Source organism: Stegostoma tigrinum, chromosome 42 (assembly GCF_030684315.1).
Source record: "Stegostoma tigrinum isolate sSteTig4 chromosome 42, sSteTig4.hap1, whole genome shotgun sequence".
Taxonomy (NCBI): domain Eukaryota; kingdom Metazoa; phylum Chordata; class Chondrichthyes; order Orectolobiformes; family Stegostomatidae; genus Stegostoma; species Stegostoma tigrinum.
In genome coordinates this window covers 6,269,046-6,282,145 of record NC_081395.1, presented here as the reverse complement: position 1 = coordinate 6,282,145, position 13,100 = coordinate 6,269,046, and the positions used below count along the sequence as shown (strand labels likewise).

The 13,100-nt window shown below is 50.8% G+C and overlaps 1 non-coding gene across 1 annotated transcript; it reads right to left on the bottom strand.

The window, feature by feature from the left end:
• Positions 1-11,280: 11,280 nt before the first annotated feature.
• LOC132206750 (small nucleolar RNA SNORA57) lies at positions 11,281-11,415 on the bottom strand. The gene has a single exon (XR_009443132.1). It is a non-coding gene; the product is annotated as a small nucleolar RNA SNORA57 (small nucleolar RNA).
• Positions 11,416-13,100: the final 1,685 nt, after the last annotated feature.

Genomic DNA, 13,100 nt, shown 5'->3' with positions numbered 1-13,100 from the left:
CTCACACTCACTCACTCATCGATATACTCGTTCAATGACACATACTCACTCTACACACTTGCTCACTGACACACTCCCTGAGATGCTCATGTTGATATACACACTGGCTGCAAACACACCTTTACACTTTAACTCTCTCACCCACATACTCTCTAAATTTTTTTTTCCATCCTGTCCACTCTCTTTGACCTGTCCACTCTGTCTCTGCCCTCCGCACTCTCTGTTCTGTCCACTCTCTGACTACTGTCCACTCTCTTTGACCTGTCCACTCTCGGTGTCCTGTCCACACTCTCTGTCTCTCGCACACAGTGTATAAGATAGTATCTCTGAAAGGGTTATTTCATCTCCTCCCAATCTGACAATATCAGTCAGTTTTCCCGGCAGCGATCCATGCTTGGATTCCCAATGGAGACTGATGTGTCATTCCTGGCTCCTGATAGTGTTTAGAACAAACTTCATGAGTAACATTGAGAACCCACATTCAAACTGGACAGTGGGGCATTTGAGCTCTGGAGAGAACAGGACTTGTTTATCTTTTTATAAATATCACCCAAAAGTCACTTGAGACCCATTGAGAACTTTTTCTGCATGTTTATTGGAAAAATTTAATTGCCTGGCCTTACATACTGCAGGCCAAAAAACAGAAATTGCTGGAAAAGCTCAGCAGGTCTGGCAGCACCCTTGGAGAGAAGTCAGAGTTAATGTTTTGGGCCAGGTGACCCTTCTTCAGAACATTAACTCTGATTTCTCTCCACAGATGCAGCCAGACCTGCAGAGCTGTTCCAGCAATCCCTGTTGTATCTGACTTCTGTCATCCGCAGTTCTTGTACTGGAAGCTCTCGGAGGGCGTTCATGGCTGTCAGGAATTGTGTTTTGCTCAGAGCTCAGGTGGGGCCCTTCCTACTGAGAAATAGAACCCAAGCCAGCTCATCCTCTGCCTGTCTGAGGAACCCGCAAGTGTGAGCTCAACATTAAGAACCAGAACACAGATCCTGCGGTGCTCTGTACTGCTTTCTGAAGGGATGTGTCCGAACAAATTCTCGGTACACTGCAAAGATCCCAGGGAAAACTGCTTCGATCATGTAGTGACAACACAGTGTGAAACTGGAAGAACACAGTGGGCCAGGAAGCAGCAGAGGGGCAGGAAAGCTGACGTTTTGGGTCAGGGCCCTTCTGCAGAAAAGTATCCTTTTTGTTTACCCGTCAGGAACTAAAAATTATTGGCCAAAGTGATTTATACTACCTGAACTAAATCTCTGCAGAGAAATTGATTTAATATTAATTTCGCTATGTGACCCACGTATGTGCATGCTCGTCAGCCTCTTGCTGAATAAGTGTTGTTCCTCCAACCAATCAATAGTTTTGAGGTTTTTCTTTAAAAAAAACAAGCTTGCTTCATGCATTTTTTTCATTCAGATCCTAATAAATGCCCAGATCAGAAACTGGGTACAAGCTTTTAGATCATCAAGGCTCTCCTCAGCCTGCACCACTTTAACCTCTCCTTATAGCTCATACCCTCTAATCCAGGCAGTGTCCTAATAAATCTCTTCGGCACCCTTTGCAAAGCCTCCACATCCTTCCTGTAAAGTGGCAACCAGAATCAAACACAGTGCTCTTTAAGTGCGGCCTAACCAAAGTCTTGTAAAACTGCAATATGACATCCTGATTCTTGTACTCAATTCCCCGACCAATAAAGGCTAGTATGCCATAGACTTTCTTTACTGCCCCATCTACTTGTGTGGTCACTTTCAGGGAGCTATGGAGACGGATCTCAAAAACCTTCTGTACATCAATGCTCTTCAGGGTCCTGACACTTACTGTATACTTTTCCTTAACACTTGCTCTCCCATAGTCCAACTCCTCACACACTTAACCCCATTAAACTCCATCTGCCATTCCTCACCCCTTATCTGCAACTGATCTATATCCTGCTGTATCCTTTGACAACCCTCTGCACTATCCTCAACTCCACCGATCGTTGTGTCGTCTGCAAACTTACTAACGCACCCACCTACATTTATATATATCACAAACAGCACAGATCCCAGAACGGATCCCTGTAAACACCGCTAGCCACAGACCTCCAGCCTGAGAAATACCCTTCCTCTGCTACCCTGTCTTCTATGGCCAAGCCAATTCTGAATTGCGGCAGCCAAGTCACCGTGAGTCCTGCGCATCTTAATCTTCCGAATGAGCCTACCATGAGGGGCCTTGTTAAAAGCCTTACTAAAATCTATGTAAACATCCACTGCTCGATCACCTTCCTTACCTCCTCAAAAAGATTCAATTAGTAAGACACGACCTGCCCCGCACAAAGCTATGCTAATTGTCCCTAATTAGGCCGTGCTTTTCCAAACGCGCTTAAGTCCTATCCCTAAGAATTCTTTCCAATAGCTTCCCAACCACCGGTATGAGACTCACTGGTCTATAATTTCCTGGATTATTTTCCTACTTCCCTTCTGGAACAGAGGAGGGACATCAGATACTTGCCAGTCCTGAGACCTCTCCAGTGGCTACTAAGGATACAAGGTTAAGGTTCTGACAATCTCTCTCTGGGGTGGATACCAGCAGACTCTGGAGACAGACTCACCTTAACACTCTTCAAGAGACCCAACACCACTTCTTTCTCAATTTCAAAATGCTCGAGCATATTAGCATACTCCACTTTCTCAATCCCCTCCATATCCCTTTCCTGAGTGAATATCTCACTGCCATTCTCTGCCTTGGAGCACAAGTTCCCTCCTTATCATTGAGTGGTCCTGCCCCCTCCCTAGTTATCCTTTGTTTCTAATGAATCTATAAGAATGCCATGGAATGCTCTCTAACCCTACTTGCCAAGGTCATTCCATGGCCCCTTCTTCGTAGATCACAGAATCCCTACAGTGTGGGAACAGGCCCTTCGGCCCAACAAGTCCACACCGACCCTCAGAGCATCCCACTCAGACCGACCCCTGGGCACTACGGGACAACTTAGGACAGCCAATCCACCCTAACCTACACATCTTTGGACTGTGGGAGGAAACCCCACACAGACTTGGGGAGAATGTGCTAACTCCACACAGTTGCCCGAGGGTGGGATCGAACCCACTGTGAAGCAGCAGCACTAACCCCTGAGAAACCGTGCCACCCTCCTAGTTCCCTGCTTGAGTTCTTTCCTTCTATACCCTCAGCGCTCCTTTTCGAACTTTCAGCATCCTAAACCTTACATATCGCTTCTTTTGTACTTTTGGCCAAATTCACAACCTCCCTCACCTTGCCATCTTATCCTTCCTCCTTACCAGAATATGCCAGTCCCGAACTCTCCCCCGCAGGTCTTTAAACTGTTCCCACATGTCAATGTGGACTTGCCTGACTGGCTAAGGACAGCAGATTTTCTTCCTTAAACTGGCATTTGAGACACACGGCTTTTAACTGCGATCGACATTATTGCCATTAGACGGATATTATTTCATTCCAGCTATTTATTGAATTCAACATTCCGCCATCTGTCATTGCAGGATTCGAGCCCACATGCCAGATCATTAGGCTGGAGCTCGGGACTATAAGCTGTCAGATATTAAATGGGCAAGTTCCTCACAGCAGGTTATACTGGTTAATACTCTAGCGTTGGCAGAGAGCCCGGGCCAGCTCACTGTGTGCAGCATGACTGCTATCGTGTGGCTCTCAGTGGTAAGTGCCAGCAACAGGGACACTGGGCTCCAGGAGAGATTTACCGGGATGTTAGATAACAAGGTGCGGAGCTGGATGAACACAGCAAGCCAAGCAACATCTTAGGAGCACAAAAGCAGACATTTTAGCAGGCTGTGTTCATCCAGCCTCACATTTTATTATCTTGGAATCTCCAGCATCTGCAGTTCCCATTATCTCTGATACTATTTTAGCAGGCGTGACGTTTAAAGAGAGACTGGAAAGGCTAGGACTTTTAACACTGGAGTGGACATTGAGGTGTGAACTTATTGAGGTTCACAGATAAGGGGAATGACGAGAGCCTTCCCCTCCACCTGCCTCCCCCCCAGGTGGGGGAGTTCGGAACTAGAGGGGCATATTTAGCAGCTGGGAGGGGGTCGTGGAAGCTCCAAGAGGTGAAGGAGAGGCCAGTCGAAGAAGGGAAAGGAATTTCCCTGAGCACAGCAAGGGTGGAGATGCAGGGGATAACCCCTCTTCGGAACACAGCCATTTTACGGGAGAGTGCATTGCTCAGCAGTGGGAAGGAAAGATCAGTGGGGGGTGGGGGAAGAGAGGGGTGTGCTGGGTGGAAAGAGATACGTTTCTCACCTATCATCAGAAGCCATTCGCCCCCACCCCAAATCAAATTCTTTCAGTGAGCTCACTGTCATGTTGTCTCCCTGATACACAAACCACCACTCCCCGCAACATTGAGAACAGAATTGGGAATAAGATCCCAAAATTCTCTTCTCCACACCCTCAAAATCTCAATGCCTTCACATTCCAAAAATCCTAACCCTGATTCCAAACTCCCAGCCCCCTCCACCTCAAAATCTCAACGCTCATCCCCTACAATCCTAAAACCCCAACCTCAGTCCTGTACAGTCTCAAAAATCCCAAACTCTACAATTCCAACCCGGACCCTTTCACATTCCCCAAGGTCCAACCGTGAAGATCTCCAGCCCCATCCCCTTCACAGCCCGCACCTGACTAGCTGATGGCATCTGTCTGCTTACCCCCTCTTGCTGGGACAGTGCCAAGTCGCTGAAATATGTACATGAGCGAGTGCAGGTGGGTGGGTGGGTTTTGTGCTGCTGTTGCTGGTCAAGGGGCAGACTCAGCCTTTGGCAGGCTCACCCTGCCAGCACCACCCCACCACGACTTCGCTGCACACCTAACTCCACAGACAGGCAAGATAACACTGCTTACATGTCAGCTGCCTCGTAATTAATTGCGCTCTCTGCCAGCAAGCTAACGAAGAGTTATTGCAGGAACTGTGCTGCCTTTGTACCCTGTAATTTATCATGCCGGGCAACCTTTTCAGTTCTTATGTTAACGCATGCTTGGAGTTCAGAGTAATTGCTGCTAATTATGCAGCTTTAAACCAGGCATAAACGCTGTGTCTTTGGGCCAGCGTGACCCATTTCAATACCTTTGTGTTAGAGTCAGGGAGGAGTGATTGCTGTGGAATAGAGCTGGAACAGAGTGGGCAGACTGCCCAAAGGGGCATTTACGGTGTGGCTGTAGTGTCCCTACCTCTGGACCAGGGTTCAAACTCCACCTGCTCAAAAGCTGCGTTTACAACAGTGCGAGCAGGTTGACAATAGAAAATATTTACAGAAATAGCCACCGACATACAGGCTGCACTTCCACCACCAACAAAATATAAACAGTAAAACGTGAGGCTCGATGAACACAGCAACATCTCAGGAGCACAAAAGCTGACGTTTCGGGCCTAGACCCTTCATCAGAGAGGGGGATGGGGGGAGGGAACTGGAATAAATAGGGAGAGGGGGAGGCGGACCGAAGATGGAGAGTAAAGAAGATAGGTGGAGAGAGTAGAGGTGGGGAGGTAGGGAGGGGATAGGTCAGTCCAGTCAAGGAGGTGGGATGAGGTTAGTAGGCAGCTGGGGGTGCGGCTTGGGGTGGGAGGAAGGGATGGGTGAGAGGAAGAACCGGTTAGGGAGGCAGAGACAGGTTGGACTGGTTTTGGGATGCAGTGGGGGGGCGGAAAAGGACAAACTGGGCTGGACTGACCTATCCCCTCCCTACCTCCCCACCTATACTCTCTCCACCTATCTTCTTTTCTCTCCATCTTCGGTCCGCCTCCCCCTCTCTCCCTATTTATTCCAGAACCCTCTCCCCATCCCCCTCTCTGATGAAGGGTCTAGGCCCGAAACGTCAGCTTTTGCGCTCCTGAGATGCTGCTTGGCCTGCTGTGTTCATCCAGCCTCACATTTTATTATCTTGGATTCTCCAGCATCTGCAGTTCCCATTATCACAAAATATAAATAGTACCAGTTCTACACTTTTATTGCACCTCAAAGGTCTGGCTGAAATCCTTCCCGCGCTGCGCTGCTCTCCCCACCCACCCCCCCACCAAGTCCCAACCTGCGAACTCCTCCTACACCCATCAGGGAACGGGTTTGACGCACCTCAGGGCTGGCGCCGCAGCTTTGTACAGCTCCACCGGGGCTCTCCGCACCCCCAGGCCAGACACACCCACCCACACAGCAGCTGAGGCTAAGGGGTGGCTTCACAGAGGTTTATAAAATCATGAGGGACATAGTTAGGGTGAATGGCAGGTGCTTACACCACCCCCCCCCACCCAAATTTCAAGATTGAGGACACAGTCTCAAGAAACAGATTTTTAAAAAAAGATACCAGGCAATTTTCTATTGTACACAGAGGGTGGTTCACATGTGGAATGAACTTCCAGGGGAAGTGGCGCATGTGGGCACAGCTGCAATGTTTAAAAGACATTTGGATAAGTACACGAATAAGGAACGGTTTGGAGGGATATGGGCCTGGGCAGGCAGGTGGGGCTAGTTTAGTTTGGGATCATGGTCAGCACTGACTGGTTGGGCCGAAGGGTCAGACTCCAACAAGCAGGTGAAGAGCGGTCAGCAGCTGCTTCTATTTCCCAGCTGCCCCTTTGAACTGTGTCCCACCAGGGTTTAGTTCAGAGGGCACTTAAACAGCCCAGATTAGAATGGCACATTTCGTTACCTCAAGGGCATTAGTGAGTCAGATGGGGTTTTATTAGAACGAGGTATGTCTCCCTCGCTGATGAGATTTCAATTTCAGATTTATCAATTTAGATGAATTTGGACCCTTGCTCTCTCTGCACGCCCACGCGCGCCCCCCCCCCACTGTTGGGGAGCGTTAGCCTGGCTTCAAGGGTTCTTGCAGCCATGGTAGGGTCCCTCCTGCTGAGCTAGGAAGCCTGGGCCCAGGTCCAACGTACTCCAACAGCTTTAAACAGACTGACTCTGACAAATTGGTTCGCCAGGCTTCAAGGTCTGAAATAGTGACAATGTTTACTAGCACCAGGTCACGATTCGCCAGAGGCTGTTTGCCAGGTCAACCCGCTGTTATAATAAACACCTCAGATCACTCTTTCTCTCTCCCCCCCCCCCCATTTCACAACAACCAGCCCCTCCTCATCCCACCAGGAATCTCTGGTTTACATCCAAAACTTGGTGTTCTTTGAGAGTGACTTAGAGCAACGGGACGATGCTGGATTGGCTGCTTGGTGTGTGTATCAAGCCCAGAAGCCCATTCCCCAGGGTTTTCCCTGCCACAGGAATGCTGCAGCTGAGTGTTTATGAAAAACAGTGTTTATTTATAAAGACAGCACATTTCACACTGGGGCCAGTGCACGCCCATGTCAATATTTACTTTGGGAGGCACCCGTCCCCTCCTGGCTCCAGCAGCAACACTCGCCTTGACAGAAGGAGGCCTCTTTGCTGCTCGGTTTCTCCATTCCGCCCCCACGCGGTCAACAGCCGCACACTCAGGGGACACGGCTCTATGCAGGAGCACAGACAGATTATTCTGTCCATCTGCCTCGTGCTGCCAGCCAAACGGCAGTCCCTCACCGACCCCCGTCCAAACACAGATACAAACACAGTCTGACCCCAGCAGCACATTCATTCGCTGCTGCCTCCTGGCGTTCAGCTCCTTAAGTATCTCTGTGGGTCTAAGGTCAGGCTCACCAGCAATCCCGTGGAAGGGCGATCTGGGAAAAGAAAGGAGAGAGGAAGGCATTCTGGTTAAAACATTTAAATCTGGTGGCCAGTAGCCCATTTTGTTATCTGATGCAGAGCAAAGCAGTTTGCGCAACAGTTCACAACACAGCTCACGATTCCTTAATAACTGTTGTCCCCACTTCTCCCTCACACCTGCCCATGCCCCACGGTGATCCCTAAGTGAAGTTACCCCTTTCATTCTGTCAGTCTGTCTCTCAACCACCTGCTACTTCACACAATCACAGGGAAGCGTCAGCCACGTGGTATTGAGATAACAAAGTGTGGGGCTAGATGAACACAGCAGGCCGAGCAGCATCTTATGAGCACAAAAGCTGACGTTTCCGGGCCTAGACCCTTCACCAGAAAAGGTCTAGGCCCGAAACGACAGCTTTTGTGCTCCTGAGATGCTGCTCGGCCTGCTGTGTTCATCCAGCCCCACACTTTGTTATCTCGGATTCTCCGGCATCTGCAGTTCCCATTATCTGATACAATTTTAGCCTCTCAGTATTATCACCTGACTGTTAACCCGAAGACCCAGCTAACATTCTGGGTTCAAATACAGCCTCAGCTGATGGTAAGAACTTGAATTCTATTTTTTAAAGACAGTCTGAAATTAAAAGTCTGATCAATTAGTAGAAAAATCCATCTGATTCATTTGCTCCTTTAGGGAAGCAAACTGCCATTCTTGCAGTCTGGTTTACACGTGACTCCACATGCACAGCAATGCGGTTGACTCTTCATTAGAATCAAAGAATCCCTACAGTGTGGAAACAGGCCCTTCGTCCCAACACGTCTACACGGACCCTAAGAGCATCCCACCCAGACCCACCCAATCTGCACATCCCGGGACACTATGGGACAATTTAGCACGGCCAATCCACCCCAAACCTGCACATCCCTGGGCACTATGGGGCAATTTAGCACGGCCAATCCACCCTAACCCGCACATCCCTGGGCACTATGGGACAATTTAGCAAGGCCAATCCACCCTAACCCGCACATCCCTGGGCACTATGGGACAATTTAGCACGGCCAATCCACCCTAACCCGCACATCCCTGGGCACTATGGGACAATTTAGCACGGCCAATCCACCCTAACCCGCACATCCCTGGGCACTATGGGGCAATTTAGCAAAGGCCAATCCACCCTAACCCGCACATCCCTGGGCGCTATGGGGCAATTTAGCATGGCCAACCCACCCTAACCCACACATCCCTGGGCACTATGGGACAATTTAGCATGGCCAACCCACCCTAACCCACACATCCCTGGGCACTATGGGACAATTTAGCACGGCCAATCCACCCTAACCTGCACATCCCTGGGCATTATGGGACAATTTAGCACAGCCAATCCACCCTAACCCGCACATCCCTGGGCACTACAGGACAATTTAGCACGGCCAACCCACCCTAACCTGCACATCCCTGGGCACTATGGGACAATTTAGCACAGCCAATCCACCCTAACCCGCACATCCCTGGGCGCTATGGGGCAATTTAGCACGGCCAATCCACCCTAACCTGCACATCCCTGGGCACTATGGGACAATTTAGCACGGCCAATCCACCCTAACCCGCACATCTCTGGGCACTACGGGACAATTTAGCACGGCCAACCCACCCTAACCCACACATCCCTGGGCACTATGGGACAACTTAGCAAGGCCAATCCACCCTAACCCGCACATCCCTGGGCACTACGGGACAATTTAGCACGGCCAACCCACCCTAACCCACACATCCCTGGGCACTATGGGACAACTTAGCAAGGCCAATCCACCCTAACCCGCACATCCCTGGGCACTATGGGACAATTTAGCACGGCCAATCCACCCTAACCTGCACATCCCTGGGCACTATGGGGCAATTTAGCAAAGGCCAATCCACCCTAACCCGCACATCCCTGGGCGCTATGGGGCAATTTAGCATGGCCAACCCACCCTAACCCACACATCCCTGGGCACTACAGGACAATTTAGCATGGCCAACCCACCCTAACCCGCACATCCCTGGGCACTACAGGACAATTTAGCACGGCCAATCCCACCCTAACCTGCACATCCCTGGGCACTATGGGACAATTTAGCACGGCCAATCCCACCCTAACCTGCACATCCCTGGGCGCTATGGGGCAATTTAGCACGGCCAATCCACCCTAACCTGCACATCCCTGGGCACTATGGGACAATTTAGCACGGCCAATCCACCCTAACCCGCACATCCCTGGGCACTACGGGACAATTTAGCACGGCCAACCCACCCTAACCCACACATCCCTGGGCACTATGGGACAACTTAGCAAGGCCAATCCACCCTAACCTGCACATCCCTGGGCACTACGGGACAATTTAGCACGGCCAACCCACCCTAACCCACACATCCCTGGGCACTATGGGACAACTTAGCAAGGCCAATCCACCCTAACCCGCACATCCCTGGGCACTACGGGACAATTTAGCACGGCCAACCCACCCTAACCCACACATCCCTGGGCACTATGGGACAACTTAGCAAGGCCAATCCACCCTAACCTGCACATCCCTGGGCACTATGGGACAATTTAGCACGGCCAATCCACCCTAACCCGCACATCCCTGGGCACTATGGGACAATTTAGCACGGCCAATCCACCCTAACCCGCACATCCCTGGGCACTACGGGACAATTTAGCACGGCCAATCCACCCTAACCCGCACATCCCTGGGCACTACGGGACAATTTAGCACGGCCAATCCACCCTAACCCGCACATCTTTGGACTGTGAGAGGAAACCCCACACAGACACAGGGATAACATGCAAACTCCACACAGACAGTCACCCGAGGCTGGGATCAAACCCGGGTCCCTGGCACCGTGAGGCAGCAGCACTAACCACTGAGCCACCGTGCCACCCCAGGGTGGGCAATAAATGCTGGCCCAGCAAAAAGAACCCTCGTCCCATGAATGAACTTAAAGGAAGAAAAGCAAAGACTGCTTCAACTGGGAGGGTAAAATAACTTTCCCTCCCTCAGCCCTAAATGGTCAGTCAAGCCTGGTGAGTGCTCTGGGTTGGAATGGCTGGTATTCTGAACTCAACTCTTTCTCTACTTTATTGCTGCACTGCAATATTGTAATTTCTGTAAGAATTTGTACTTAAGAGTCTATATCTAGGTTCGCACTGTAAGTAGCAACTTGTAAACTTTTCACTGGACATAAAGCTAATTCTAATTCGGACAAACACCACTCCCTTATTCCATATTCCATTCCCCCCATATCCAATGCCAACAGTGGGCTTTCAAACTACTTGCTGTATCTGTGTGGACTGCGCACAATCCCAGAGAATGTCAGAAGACAAGCAGGTTTCCCGTCTAATAAAATAAATCCTGTCCATCTATTGGTACAGGCACATGGAAAATTTCAATACACTGCCACACCCTGTAGCCCACCAGCCAGCTTGTCCCACACAAGAGCCAGGTGAAATACTGTCCTCTGAGAGGGCAGGAGACAAGCTATAAACTTTCACAAGCACCAAATGGACTGCTCTCCCGATCCAACACCCTCAAACATGGAAGCGGCTGGAATGGTGACCCCAGTTTAACTGCATGTCTCAGCCAACGAGGATAGGACCAGAAGATGGAGACTTACTGGTACCGAAGACTTTAACACTGAGCTCACTCTCCCTCTCTGACACACGCACAGGACACAGACAGACACAGGCATGTGAAGAACTGGAGGGGGGGGGGGGGGGTGGCTGCTTCATCTCCAGACCACCACGCTCCTAAGAGTCTCCAGCTTTGACGGCTGCCTCGCACTGACTGCCCCTTGGAGGGGATACCCTGTACTGTCTCTGGCTTCAAACCGACGTTCCACGCAGGGCACCGCTCCTCACGTCACAGATCTCAGGACCGGCAAGATATGTCTGTGGCGTGAGAAATGAACGCAAAATGCATCCAGCTCAAATACGCGGTGCGAGACCAGCCGCAAGTCACGACCGGGAAGCTGGGAAACCACTTACCGGCTCAGAGAATCCATTCTTCCCCAGTGGGAGTGTCAAGAGACTGGTATCAGAGCCATGTTGCAGGGTCATTGCTTTGTTACACCATCACAGCCCTTCAGGAAGGGTTCCGTGGGATATGGGCCGGACTTTTGGGGGGGGGGGGGGGGGGGGCACACAGACACACAACAGCTTCAGAGAAAGGGCTGTGCAAATCCACACAGCTTTGGCTAGGGCAAAAATTCTGCCAACATTATAGATGGGCAGGGATGGGGTAAAGGGGTATTTTTGCCACAGTTTAGTGCCAGCAACGGTCATAATGGCACGCTACTGAACCACTCCCTCGCTGGTCTTCACGGCTTCTACCTGCTCCACAGGTCAGCAAAGACAACGTTGTTCAGGACCTCGATGGGATCTGACTGCCCTCCCAAACCCACCGGCCCATTACGTCAGCTCACCGTTAACACCCTCGTTAGTCACGGGGCTACCCATCTCCGACCTGGAGAGTCCACGGCCGCTCCTGCACCGATCTCTAGGGACAGTGTCCTCCTGCCTGAGAGATAAGACTTCCTGTACTCCTCTGTCTGAGGGGAAGACGCTTTCCTTTAGAAACTGTGTTTTCCCCTCTCCCCCAACAGGAGAAATCTTGGAATTGTCACAGTCACCAGGATCCTACACGTTCCCACAGGTACTGACCCAGTCCGCCTCAGGACAAAGCCCACATCCCCCTCACTCCTTCCCCGGGGCACCGTGATGCAGCAGCTCCTGTCCACTCACACCATCAGGCAACCGCTGAAGCCCAGTGGGGGAACAGGGCACGGGAATGTGTTGGGACATTAGCACAGCGATGTTTTAGGGCAGGGAGCTTCCCCCACCCCCTCAGAACACAGCAACATGCCTCTGAAGCAGGATCGGACACCGCATCCATCAGTGCGAGCCTGCAGAGAGAGAGAGAAACAAAAATTTTAGTGACATCCTCCAGGACAGAAACGGCAAAAGTTGCCAGGCCCCAGTTCACTCCAACAGGCCCAGCATTGTCCAGGGACCTAAGAGATAGGAGGCCATTCAGCCCAGAGCCTATGCCTTCTTTCAATACTACCCCAGTCAATCTTGAGCCTCAACTCCATTTCCTCACTCACACATCTTCCTGGAGACCAAAGACCTAATGCCAGCCTCAAATAAACATTTAACAACAGAGACGCCACAGTCCTTGGGAGAAATGTCTCCTCCTCTTGGTCCTCAGTGACCTCTCTTCCCCCGCTACCCCGAGACTGTATGGCCCCCAAACAGGGAGAAACAGAAGAATCTCAGCCTCCACCCTGCCAAAAATCCTTGAAAATCTCACCTGGCTCAACATGATCACTTCCCATTCTCCTAAACTCTGGAGAATACAGAGCCCAGTGACTTGTCACAGGACAGCTCCCTC